The 13,049-nt window shown below is 46.4% G+C and overlaps 2 protein-coding genes across 4 annotated transcripts in view; one reads left to right on the top strand and one right to left on the bottom strand.

The window, feature by feature from the left end:
* Positions 1-13,049, bottom strand: part of LOC126272753 (uncharacterized) — a 451,358-nt gene that overhangs the window by 141,636 nt on the left and 296,673 nt on the right. Inside the window, exon 1 of one of the 3 annotated variants that reach the window (XM_049975858.1) lies at positions 8,183-8,201. The exons of the other annotated variants lie outside the window; for them this stretch is intronic. The gene's annotated coding sequence lies outside the window, so the exon portion shown is untranslated. Of the gene's footprint in view, positions 1-8,182; positions 8,202-13,049 lie in introns of those variants that run through there. 3 annotated transcript variants of the gene reach the window in all.
* The window catches only part of LOC126273328 (sterile alpha motif domain-containing protein 1-like), a 92,799-nt gene that overhangs the window by 75,175 nt on the left and 4,575 nt on the right, over positions 1-13,049 (top strand). The window lies entirely within an intron of this gene.

A 13,049-nucleotide genomic window follows, 5' to 3' on the forward strand; every position in this document is an offset into this window, starting at 1 on the left:
ACCAGGATGAGTTTACCATACTCTACTGGCCACCAAACTCCCTGCGTTTAAACCCAGTTGCAATCTTGAGACACGTCAGTTGGGCTGTTCCCGCCACGGATCCAGTAGTGTGAAACCTAACGCAGTTGCCGCGGTGCTCGAGTCGGCGTGGTTCCAGATCCCTGTTGGTACCTTCCAGAACCTCACTGATTCCTTTCCTGCATAAGGTTTTTGACAGGTGGTCGCAATGTGACTGGACAGTATGTACATTATCTGATCAGATGCATTAGATATTGTGTCCACCCTTCGCCTACACGACGGCTTGAATCCTCCTGGGGACACTTCCAACGTAGTGTCAGAATGCCTATGGAGGAACAGAATCGCTTTCTTCCTCGACACCCGAAACCATTAAGTTAGTAATGATCGACGCTGGGATCTGGAGCGAAGTCGACTTTCTAAGTAGTCCAAAGGTGCCCCATTGAGTTCAGATTGCGACTCGGTATCCCAGCAATTTCAAGAACGTTACTGTCCACAAACCATTGCCTCAAAAATTTTACTTTACGACTGGTTTCAGTGTTATATTGATACATAAATTTGTCGTCTACGAATTTTCTTCTATTTTGCGCATTACACAATGCTGTAAAGCGTGTTTATATCTTTCCGGATTTAGATTTTACTAAAGCGAAACAAGGGGACCGCATCCTAGGTAAGAGAAACCCCCCCCCCCCCATACCCTACCACCATCTCCTCCGTATTAAATGGCTAGCGTTATAGGCACGTAACATTCACCAGATACTCACCAAACCAAAACCTTTCCCTCGCCAAACCCAAACCTTTCCATCGGAGTGCCACAGAGTAGTGTTTTCAGTCATCCATTTTCCAGTGGCGTCGATCTTTACGCCACCTCAAGTGTCGGTTAGCATTAACTACAGAAATAAATGAATTATGTGTAGCTGCTCTAATACTAAACGCTATTCTTTTTAAATCTCTACACAAGTATCTTTGTGGTAGTCGGATTAGTGGTAGCACTATGGCACTCACGAGTGATTCCTTACACTGACTTCATGTGATTTTTTACACGCGCGCTCCGCAATACTCGACGGTCCCTGTCCATTCGAACATGAGGTCCACCTGGTCTTTGTTTAGGTGTCGTCGTCCCTTCGCATTTCCACGTCACATTCACATCACTAACATTTGACGTGGGGAGCTTTAGAAAATTTTAAACGTCCTTTATGAATTTGTTACTCAGTTGGCATCCAACGACCCGTCTACGATCGAAGTCATTCAGCTCTCCTGATCAGCTCAATCTGCTCTTACTGCTTGTCTACTGACAAAACTATACTTTCCGCCTCTCAGGACGTCTAATCGTCAGTTCCTCATTACGTGGTAGTGTAGGGATACTTCAGATACCTAAAGAATTATTTCATAGGCAACTGATGATTGCTATACAATTGATTAAAAATGATAGGTTGATAACAAAATAAACGTTCAGTTGCAAAATACACTATGTTTGTTCTTACCTACATGATAAAAATAATTTACTAAATTCTTTGAGCCACTTTCGTGCAGCTTTGCTTATCTGCAGATGTCAGCTATACGGAAATATAGGTGATGCATACATTTTGTAGAAGACCCAAGAGAGATTCAAAATGATGAAACTTGAGAAGTGATGGGTTTTAAAAAAAGTGCAAGGAAGGGATTCCATCTATTGTCCAATTGTTTAATGGAGGCACAACGACGGAAATGAATCAAAGATGCACGAGTGGCATTCAGATTACGAGCAGAATAATGCCAATTGTAAGATTCGCTGAGGAAGTTTCTACCTCAGTGAAATTGAGAGAGACTTACAGGTCCTTTTAAATGTAATTAACAGTCTAATGACAACATAATATGGATTGAGAGCAAACTGAAGAAACATGAAAGTAACAAAGGGTAGCAGAAATTATATTAGCGATGGAATTATCGAAATTGGCTTACACGTCCCTGACGATATGCACGAATCCTGTCACCTTCCAAGCAAAATTACGCATCGCGGACGAAACGAAGATATAAACAGGCTAGCACAAGCAAACAGGACTTTCCTCGTTATGAAAGTCGTCTATTATAGACCACATACCTTACTCTGAAGAAGAAATGTAGGAGAATTTACGTTCGCAGCGCAGCACTGTACGTGCTAAGAGGCACCCGTCGTCAGCTGCAATGAACTAGATACTGCTTTTTGTTACATTACGATACAAGATCGCTCTTGCTCTAGTTACCGACTTCAAAATTATTCGAAATTTCTTGTACTTCACTCTGAACGACAGTGCGGGATATGGACAGGACGCTGTATATACACACATAAAGGGATGAAGTGGCAGACACTGAGACAGACGGAAACTAATCCGGGAAAATCTGTTGTCAGAATTTCAAGAACCGGTTTTAGATTTTGAGTCTAGCGATGTAGTACAATCATGTACATATCGCTCCCACATCTACATCTACATCCATACTCCGCAAGCCACCTGACGGTGTGTGGCGGAAGGTACCCTGAGTACCTCTATCGGTTCTCCCTTCTATTCCAGTCTCGTATTGTTCGTGGAAAGAAGGATTGTCGGTATGCTTCTGTGTGGGCTCTAATCTCTCTGTTTTTATCCTCATGGTCTTTTCGCGAGATATACGTAGGAGGGAGCAATATACTGCTTGACTCCTCGGTGAAGGTATGTTCTCGTAACTTCAACAAAAGCCCGTACAGAGCTACTGAGCGTCTCTCCTGCAGAGTCTTCCACTGGAGTTTATCATCTCCGTAACGCTTTCGCGATTACTAAATGGTCCTGTAACGAAGCGCGCTACTCTCCGTTGGATCTTCTCTGTCTCTTCTATCATCCCCATCTGGTACGGATCCCATACTGTTGAGCAGTATTCAAGCAGTGGCCGAACAAGCGTACTGTAACCTACTTCCTTTGTTGTCGTATTGCATTTCCTTAGGATTCTTTCAATGAATCTCAGTCTGGCATCTGCTTTACCGACGATCAACTTTATATGATCATTCCATTTTAAATCACTCCAATTGCGTACTCCCAGATAATTTATGTAATTAACTGTTTCCAGTTGCTGACCTGCTATTTTGTAGCTAAACGATAAGGCACATATCTTTCTATGTATTCGCAACACATTACACTTGTCAACATTGAGATTCAATTGCCATTCCCTGCACCATGCGTTAATTCGCTGCAGATCCTCCTGCATTTCAGCACAATTTTTCATTGTTGCAACCTCTCGATACACCACAGCATCATCTGCAAAAAGCCTCAGTGAACTTCCGATGTCATCCACCAGGTCATTTATGTATATTGTGAGTAGCAACGGTCCTATGACACTCCCCTGCGGCACACCTGAAATCACTCTTACTTCGGAAGACTTCTCTCCACTGAGAATGACATACTGCGTTCTCTTATCTAGGAACTCCTCAATCCAATCACACAATTGGTCTGATAGTCCGTATGCTTTTACTTTGTTCATTAAACGACTATGGTGAACTGTGTCAAACGCCTTGCGGAAGTCAAGAAACACGGCATCTACCTGTGAACCCATGTCTATGGCCTTCTGAGTCTCGTGGACGAATAGCGCGAGCTGGGTTTCACACGACCGTCTTTTTCGAAACCCATGCTGATTCCTACAGAGTAGATTTCTAGTCTCCATAAAAGACATTATACTCGAACATAATACGTGTTCCAAAATTCTACAACTGATCGTCGTTAGAGATATAGGTCTATAGTTCTGCACATCTGTTCGACGTCCCTTCTTGAAAACGGGGATGACCTGTGCCCTTTTCCAATCCTTTGGAACGCTTCGCTCTTCTAGAGACCTACGGTACACCGCTGCAAGAAGGAGGGCAAGTTCCTTCGCGTACTCTGTGTAAAATCGAACTGGTATCCCATCAGAACCAGCGGCCTTTCCTCTTTTGAGCGATTTTAATTGTTTCTCTATCCCTCTGTCGTCTACTTCGATATCTACCATTTTGTCAACTGTGCGACAATCTAGAGAAGGAAGCACAGTGCAGTCTTCCTCTGTGAAACAGTTTTGGAAGAAGACATTTAGTAATTCGGCCTTTAGTCTGTCATCCTCTGTTTCAGTACCATTTTGGTCACAGAGTGTCTGGACATATTGTTTTGATCCACCTACCGCTTTGACATAGGACCAAAATTTCTTAGGATTTTCTTGCAAGTCAGTACATAGAACTTTACTTTCGAATTCATTGAACGCCTCTCGCATAGCCCTCCTCACACTACATTTCACTTCGCGTAATTTTTGTTTGTCTGCAAGGCTTTGGCTATGTTTATGTTTGCTGCGAAGTTCCCTTTGCTTCCGCAGCAGTTTTCTAACTCGGTTGTTGTACCGCGGTGGCTCTTTTCCATCTCTTACGATCTTGCTTGGCACATACTCATCTAACGCATATTGTACGATGGTTTTGAACTTTTTCCACTGATCCTCAACATTATCTGTACTTGAGACAAAACTTTTGTGTTGAGCCATCAAGTACTCTGAAATCTGCTTTTTGTCACCTTTGCTAAACAGAAAAATCTTCCTACCTTTTTTAATATTTCTATTTACGGCTGAAATCGTCGATGCAGTAATCGCTTTATGATCGCTGATTCCCTGTTCTGCATTAACTGATTCAAATAGTTCGGGTCTGTTTGTCACCAGAAGGTCTAATATGTTATCGCCACGAGTCAGTTCTCTGTTTAACTGCTCAAGGTAGTTTTCAGATAAGGCACTTAAAAAATTTTACTGGATTCTTTTTCCCTGCCGCCCGTTATAAACGTTTGAGTCTCCCAGTCTATATTCGGCAAAATAAAATCTCCACCCAGAACTATAACATGGTGGGAAAATTTACTAGAAATATTTTCCAAATTATTCTTCAGGTGCTCAGCCACAACAGCTGCTGAGCCCGGGGGCCTATAGAGACATCCAGTTACCATGTCTGAGCCTGCTTTAACCGTGAGCTTCACCCAAATCATTTCACAATTCGGATCTCCGTGAATTTCCTTCGATACTATTGCACTTCTTATCGCTATAAACACGTCTCCCCCTTCAATGTCCAGCCTGTCTCTGCGGTATACATTCCAATCTGAGTTTAGGATTTCATTACTGTTTACGTCTGGTTTCAGCCAACTTTCTGTCCCTATTTCTATATGGGCGTTGTGACCGTTTATTAATGAGAGCAGTTCTGGGACCTTTCTATAGACGCTCCTGCAGTTTACTATTAGCACATTCATATTGTTATTCCCTGTTGCATTTTGCCTACTCCTACCTTGCCGCGTCTCAGGAGGCGTCTTGTCGGGCCTAGGGAGGGAATTCTCTAGCCTAAAAAAACCCATGTGCACTCCACACGTACTCCGCTACCCTTGTAGCCGCTTCCGGCGTGTAGTGCACGCCTGACCTATTCAGGGGGACCCTACATTTCTCCACCCGATAGCGGAGGTCGAGAAATTTGCACCCCAGCTCTCCGCAGAATCGTCTGAGCCTCTGGTTTAAGCCTTCCACTCGGCTCCAAACCAGAGAACCGCGATAGGTTCTGGGAACGATACTACAAATAGTTAGCTCTGATACCACCCCGCGAGCGAGGCTTTCCGCCTTCACCAATTCCGCCAACCGCCTGTACGAACCGAGGATGACCTCTGAACCCAGACGGCAAGAGTCATTGGTGTCGACATGAGCAACAATCTGCAGTCGGGTGCACCCAGTGCTCTCTGTCGCCGCCGGTAGGGCCTCCTCCACATCTCGGATGAGACCCCCCGGCAAGCAGACAGAGTGAACACTGGCCTTCTTCCCCGACCTTTCCGCTATTTCCCTAACGGGCTCCATCACCCGCCTAACGTTGGAGCTCCCAATAACTAATAAACCCCTCCTCCCGTGTGCCTGCTCGGACCTTGCTGAAGGAGCAACCACATGTCCACTCACAGGCAGAGCGGGCGATGCCACACGGCCAGCCTCCACATTTACCCTCCGCCTCGTGCGCCGCGAACGCCGCGAACGCCGCTGAACCCGCCACTCCCCTTGGGGAGAGTGTGGCCCAACCGCGCCCGGTACCAGCGAAGATGTCTCGACAGCAGGAACAGTGGGTGAAGCATGTAACACCTGGGGTGTATCTTGCGACGCACCAGACTCCCCACTGCCGCTACACTCCGAGGCAGCAGCCTGAAGAAGGCTGACCGCGTCCATCAACACGCTCAGCTGTTCGCGAAGAGTGGTCAGTTCCTCCTGCGTCCGTACACAGCAGTCACACATCCTCTCCATCCTAAGGAATCAATTTGCTGCAGAGACTTAATCAACTTTTAACTAGACTGCTAATTCACTAAAGGTGGCTGATTATTGACTAAACTGTGATTGCTAGCCACTTCTTGTAGAAAAAAATGAAAATAGCACTACCTGTCTCTAGGCTGTATTGAAAACAAACACTAACACTACTGGCACTATGGTTGACTAAAGGGACTCTCTCTGACTGTATTCAAAACAAACACGAAATCTATGGAACACTATTAATAGCGTTCGACAATTAAAGCTTCCTAAAAGCAAAAACACACGGAAGAAGAAGTGACAAGTAAGAAAAATACAGTTAATACTTAAATTAAGGTAGCTCGCTGCACAGCAGACGGGAAGCAGATGGCGGTTAGGGCGACACTGACACAGGGATCGCGAGGACAAAAATTAATTACAGAAGGCGCAGAGGCATTTAAACAATCATTTTTGCCCGTGCTCCATACGTGAATGGAACGAGAAAAAGCCCTAACAACTAGTACAGTGGGACGTACCCTCTGCTACGCTCTTAACAGCCGTTCGCCGAGTATATAGACGTAGATGTAGATTTAATATGCGTGTGTTTTCAATGGTCGGCAACTAGCTTGCGACACTAAACCAGTATGAAATTTGATTTATCTGGTCTCCATTCATTCAATTCCTGTTTGTTTCCGCTTCATGGCACATTAAATTTCACTCAATATTGGTTTTAAGCATACAGACAGCTTTACTGCTCTTTTTTTTTTTTTTTTTGCAACTATCTCTCTCGGATATACGAAGACGAACTTTGACGATTCCTCCATTGTGTTGCTATTTACAAATACCTTAGTGTACTGTGTTTATATTCGTAGTGCATGCTGAGATCATGGTAGGATATGAACAGTAACAATTCTTTCTTTTATTCGAATTGAACGTTCGTGGTGTCTGTTTTGTTCAGAGTTTATGCTGGCAATGAAGCCGTACCTACGCTGAACGAAATGGGCAGAGCCTGATGCGGAACCGGTCCGGTTTAATGAGACACGAAGTAGACGAATCGAGCCAGCTAGCACTACACATCAAGCCGTCGTCCTGGAGAACCGGAGCTGTAACTCCTACACTCCCGCGCGAGTAATTAAGTCTGCGCCAGACCAAGACAATGGGAGCAGCACCTGGGTAGACGTTATCTTTCAGGCAGTGAAGCAACGATAGGCGAGGAACACTTAAAGGGGCGAGGGTGCCCATTTAGTGGGATGCGAGCTAAGTGGTGTAACACTGACTCTCTCTCTCTCTCTCTCTCTCTCTCTCTCTCTCTCTCTCTCTCTCTCTCTCTCTCACACACACACACACACACTCCTCATTTCTCTGACAATAGTATTGTGCAGTGTAGAAGGGACGCACCTAACTTGGTTGCAATTATGTTGAAATTTCCAAACGAAAGGATGATATGTTGCCACGGGCTAATAACGTTTAGCCGGCCGCGGTGGCCGTGCGGTTCTAGGCGCTCCAGTCCGGAGCCGCGCTGCTGCTACGGTCGCAGGTTCGAATCCTGCCTCGGGCATGGATGTGTGTGATGTCCTTAGGTTGGTTAGGTTTAATTGGTTCTAAGTTCTAGGGGACTGATGACCACAGCAGTTGAGTCCCATAGTGCTCAGAGCCATTTGAAACATTTTTTTTTTTTTTGATAACGTTTATTATTTCTTGGAGTGTTCGCTGTCTTAAATCGAAAGGAGAAGTGTTTTAGCTTGGGGGAGTTTTGATGATACGTTTATGCAAACCTTAATCGGAAGGTTTAACTTCACATCGATAGTTCTTTAGTTAAAGGCCAATGTCGACAGCCTGCTACGGACATGGTGAAGCCGAAAGGCAGGTTTACCTACGCGCTCTGGTACTCTGACCTAGGCGATGTAAACCCATGGCAATGCTTGCTAGGGAGACTGTGCGATACCTGTAGTCATTACGGAAACAGTCTGTCCCCGGTAGCTGAGTGATTGCCGGCACGGTAGCTCAGCCCACTGTAATAAAAAAAAACTGAGCTAACCGATCAAGGACAAATATGGACGGATGACTTACGACGTCCGCCCCGAGCAGATACAACGAACGAAAACGAACAAAATGAGATTAATAATTAAAAAAGTGGTCAGCGCGACAGACTGTCTATCCTAAGGGCCTGGGTTCGATTCCCAGCTGGCTGTTGCGTTGTCCTAATTATCATCATTTCATCCCCATCGACGCGCAAGTCACCGAAATGGCGTCAAATCGAAAGACTTGCACCCGGCGAACGGTCTACCCGACGGGGGGCCCTAATCACGACATTTTTTGTATTTTTTTTTTTTTCATTACGGAAACATAGCAGCTCCGGGAACTCCGACTATTTGTGAAGGAGAGATGAGGGCTCTCATCTGCTTTCTTTTTGTAAAGTAATATTTGTGATTTCCGGACGAGTGTATCGGAAATTCACCTTTGAGTACATAGCACGACAATGTGCTAGGCGACAAAAGAACCGAGTGACAAATGGGGGCTCACTTTTATGGTCTTTAGTGGTACAACCAATGGAAGGAGCAATAAGGAGACAAGCGCGTTGGTGTGTAGGAAAATGGGTGAAACGTAGACATTCTGGTGAAGGTGGCCTCAAGTGTGGATGGTTGAGTGCGGACTGCGGCGAGAGGCGATGTTACTAATCTGCAAGAAATAATTGGTTCTACTTGGAGCAATGGAGGGACGCACTATGTGCAGTGAAACGTAAAGTGCCGAAGGTGATTGACTGCAGTTTGTTTACGGTTGGGGGTGGGGGTAGAAATTATGTTGGGATGAAGGTTGGAGGACACGGAGCTTTCTGTTACTGTAACTAGCATCCAGGAGGTACTCTGAGTTTCTACGGATGTTACTATGTTTACGCTTAGCTTTACCTTTCTATGGTGAAAACGAAGCTGGATTTTTTTTCTGATTGAACAATTTGCAGTGATGCAGATAAAGCGGCGTCCGCCAGTAACCTGCTTCCGAGCAATTCGGCATAGCAATACGTCAGGTGATATGTCTCGTGCGCCCTGCGTTGGACAGAGAATAGATGATGGTTGCGTATATGCCTTCGCTTGCCAACACGGAAGCTCCAGTAGGAAAGTTTCAGGCGTAACAGATGTCTCCGCCTGCGGAAGCCTACGTATTTACTCAACGACATCGTTCAGGCAAGTATGGCGCAGCGCAAAAAAACCCAGTATACTGTCTGATAAAAAGTGTACGGACACTAATTACAGGAAGTTAATATGGGGGTATCCACCCTCCGTCTTTATGGCGGGTTGAACTCTACTGGGGACACTTCCAATGGAGGATGTCTAAATGTGTGAAGGAATGGTAGCCCATTCTTCCTCAAGAACCAAAACCAAAGAAATAAGTGATGTTGGGTCTGGGGCCTGGAGAAAAGTGTAAGTTCTAACTCGTCTCGAAAGTGTTCCATTTGTTTCTGGTCGGGACTCTGGGCAGGCCAGTCCACTTCAAGAAAAGCAGTTGTCCACAAACCATTACCTCACTAATGCTGCTTTATGCCAGGGAGCATTGTCACGCTACTATGAATAGCCATAGTCTCTTGACTGTTCCACTACTGTACGCAGTACACAATGCTGCGAAATGTGTCCATATCCTACCACATTTAACTTTTCATGAAGTACATTTAAGGGTTCCACACCCTAACCAGGAAAAACACCCCCTTACTGCACCACCACCTCCTGCGTACTTCACTGTTGGCATCGCACGTAACATTCTATAACCATTCTTTAACTCCAAATCCAAATCCTTCTAAACGGTACAGTGCGATTCATCACTCCATATGACTAGTCTCCAGGCATCCATTGTACAGTGGCCTCTCTCTTTACACCAGCTTAAGAGTAGCTTCGCATTGACTAAAGAAATCTGCGGCTTAAGAGGAGCTACTCGGCCATTGTACCCTATTTATTTAATCTCCTACTCGGAGTCATTCCGCTAGATGGATTCCTGGCAGCACTTTAGAACTCACGAGTGAGCCCTACCGCTGATTTAATGCGATTTTTTTTCCTTTTTCTTTTAAAACCACCCTCTACAATGCTCGACAGTCCCTGTCCATCTGTACAGGAGGTCTGTCGGGTCTTGGTTTAATTGTGATTGTTCTTTTGTGTTTCCACTTCACAGTCACACCACCAACATTCGACTTCGGCAGCTTTAGAAGGATTCGTTAGTCAGGTGACATCCTACGACTAGTCCACGAACGAAGTCACAGAGCTCTCGTGACGGAACCATTCTGCTGTTACTGCTGTACTGACAACACAATGTTCTCTGCCTCATTTTATACTGGCAGGTCCGCTTCTGGTGGCATCTAGTGGTCAAAACTCCATTACATAGGGATCTCCGTATACGGCTGCGTCTACATCACATCCAAATGCAAATCACACTTAAGTGCGTGGCAAAGGTTCATCGCACCACCTTCACAGTAGTCCGCAGCTGGTGGTCAAGTGGCCAGCGTTGCTCTGGCTCACTGGGTTCCGGGTTCGATTCCCGGCCGTGTTAGGGATTTTTTTTCTGCCCGCGGACTGGATGTTCGTGTTATCATCATCATCATCATCATCATCATCTTTTGTGACAATTGCTAGATTTGATTGACGTAAACATTGGACTGCGCAAAAATTGAGACTTTGTGCGGGCGCTGATGACCGCACAGTTGAGCTTTCCACAAACCAAACATCAACACCTTCACAATAATTCTCCTTTGTTCCACTCCCGAACTCCTACATCATTCGGTGTTTCCCTTATTTTGTTATGATGATCGTTTCCCCCTATGTAGGTCGGCGACAACAAAATATTTTCGAATTCGTAGGAGAACGTTGGTTCAAAAATGGTTCAAATGGCTCTGAGCACTATGGGGCTTAACTTCTGAGGTCATCAGTCTCCTAGAACTTAGAAGTACTTAAGCCTAACCAAACTAAGGACATCACAAACATCATCTGCAAACAACCGAAGACGGCTGCTCAGATTGTCTCCGAAATTGTTTATGTAGATAACGAACAGCACAGGGCCTATAACATTACCTTGGGGAACGCCAGAAATCGCTTCTGTTTTACTCGATGAGTTCCCATCATATAAGGGGCATTAAAAAAAAAACCGAGCCGGAGGCATAATTACAGAAACCAGTACCTGTGTGTTGGAAGTATTGACCCTGGCTGTTGAGACACTTGTCCCACTTTGACGCAAGGCGGTGAATGGCTGTCTCTTGAAATTCCCGGAGCTGCGATGTTAACCAGTTCCGCACGCACAGCTGGACGTCGTCGTCCGAGGTGAGTCGTTTGCCCCTCATAACCTTTTTAAGGGGGCGAAAAATGGCGTAATCTTCTCATTCACTTCCTGCAGCACCGGACAACAGTGAATGTCCAGCGTTACTCGCAAACCTTTACCACCCTTCGGCAAGCGATCAGATCAAAACGACCAGGCTATCTCTGCTCCACGACAATGCAAAGCCTCATACGGCCAACACAGTCGCGGCACTCTTGCAGAAATTCAAATGGGAGGTTCTCGGCCACCATCCACACAGCACGGACCTCTCCCTGTGATTACGCCATTTTTGGTGCTCTTAAAAAGGCTCCGAGTGGCAAGCGATTCACCTCGGACGACGACGTCGAGCTGTACGTGCGAAAGTGGTTAACATCGCAGCCACGGGAATTTCATGAGACAGCCATTCACCGCCTTGTGTCACAGTGGGACAAGTGTCTCAACAGCGTTAATACTTCTGACATAAAGGTAACGGGTTCTGTAATTGTGCTTCCGGATCGTTTCTTTTTGAACGCCCCCTATTATTTTGACCAGCTAGCGCAGTTGCTGTATTAGCAGGTGAGGAAGTAAAAGGCTAGGCTGTGCGTGGCTCTCTTCGGCATGGGCAGCGCCTGTCGCAACGGTACCGGCGCGCACCGAGTCACTCGTGGCGACAAGCGAGGCTCGGCAGTCAAGGCGAACAGGCTCGTTCCACGCCACGCCACGCCACGGCAAAGCACAGCACAGCACGCGGGGGAACACGCCCCGAGAGGCACTGCCGCGAAAAGAAAGCAAAAGGCGGCCGTTCCGTTATTATTCCTCTGCGCGGGACTCTGAGTCCGCGGCGCGAACTGGACTTCGCGTTAGACACGCCGGCTGCGCGGCGAATGTGCTCACTTAATGCTCGACAGCCGCCGTCGCGAGGGCGAAAGTGTGGCCGATCGAAAGGCGCCGTGGACGCGGTGCGACACGGCGAAAGCATGCCCCGGGGAGTCCGGCGGTCACCGTCTCCTCACTGCGACGGGTCGATTCTCGTGTCTTATGACACGCCACACATGGCGATGATTTTTCCTTCTGCTTTTATAAGCGGATGGTGAACACACGGAGAACATATATTGTGAAACTTCCTGGCAGATCAAAACTGTGTGCCGGACAGAGACTCGAACTCGGGACCTTCGCCTTTCGCGGGCAAGTGCTCTTCTTTCAGGAGTGCTAGTTCTGCAAGGTTCGCAGGAGAGCTTCTGTAAAGTTTGGAAGGTAGGAGACGAGGTACTGGCAGAAGTGAAGCTGTGAGGACGGGCCGTGAGTCGTGCTTGGGTAGCTCTGTTGGTAGAGCACTTGCCCGCGAAAGGCAGTTACATCTACATCCATACTCCGCAAGCCACCTGACGGTGTGTGGCGGAGGGTACCTTCAGTACCTCTATCGGTTCTCCCTTCTATGCCAGTCTCGTATTGTTGGTAGAAAGAAGGATTGTCAGTATGCCTCTGTATGGGCTCTAATCTCTCTGATTTTATCCTCATGGCAAAGGTCCCGAGTTCGAGTC

The sequence above is a fragment of the Schistocerca gregaria genome, chromosome 5, assembly GCF_023897955.1.
Source record: "Schistocerca gregaria isolate iqSchGreg1 chromosome 5, iqSchGreg1.2, whole genome shotgun sequence".
Lineage (NCBI taxonomy): Eukaryota > Metazoa > Arthropoda > Insecta > Orthoptera > Acrididae > Schistocerca > Schistocerca gregaria.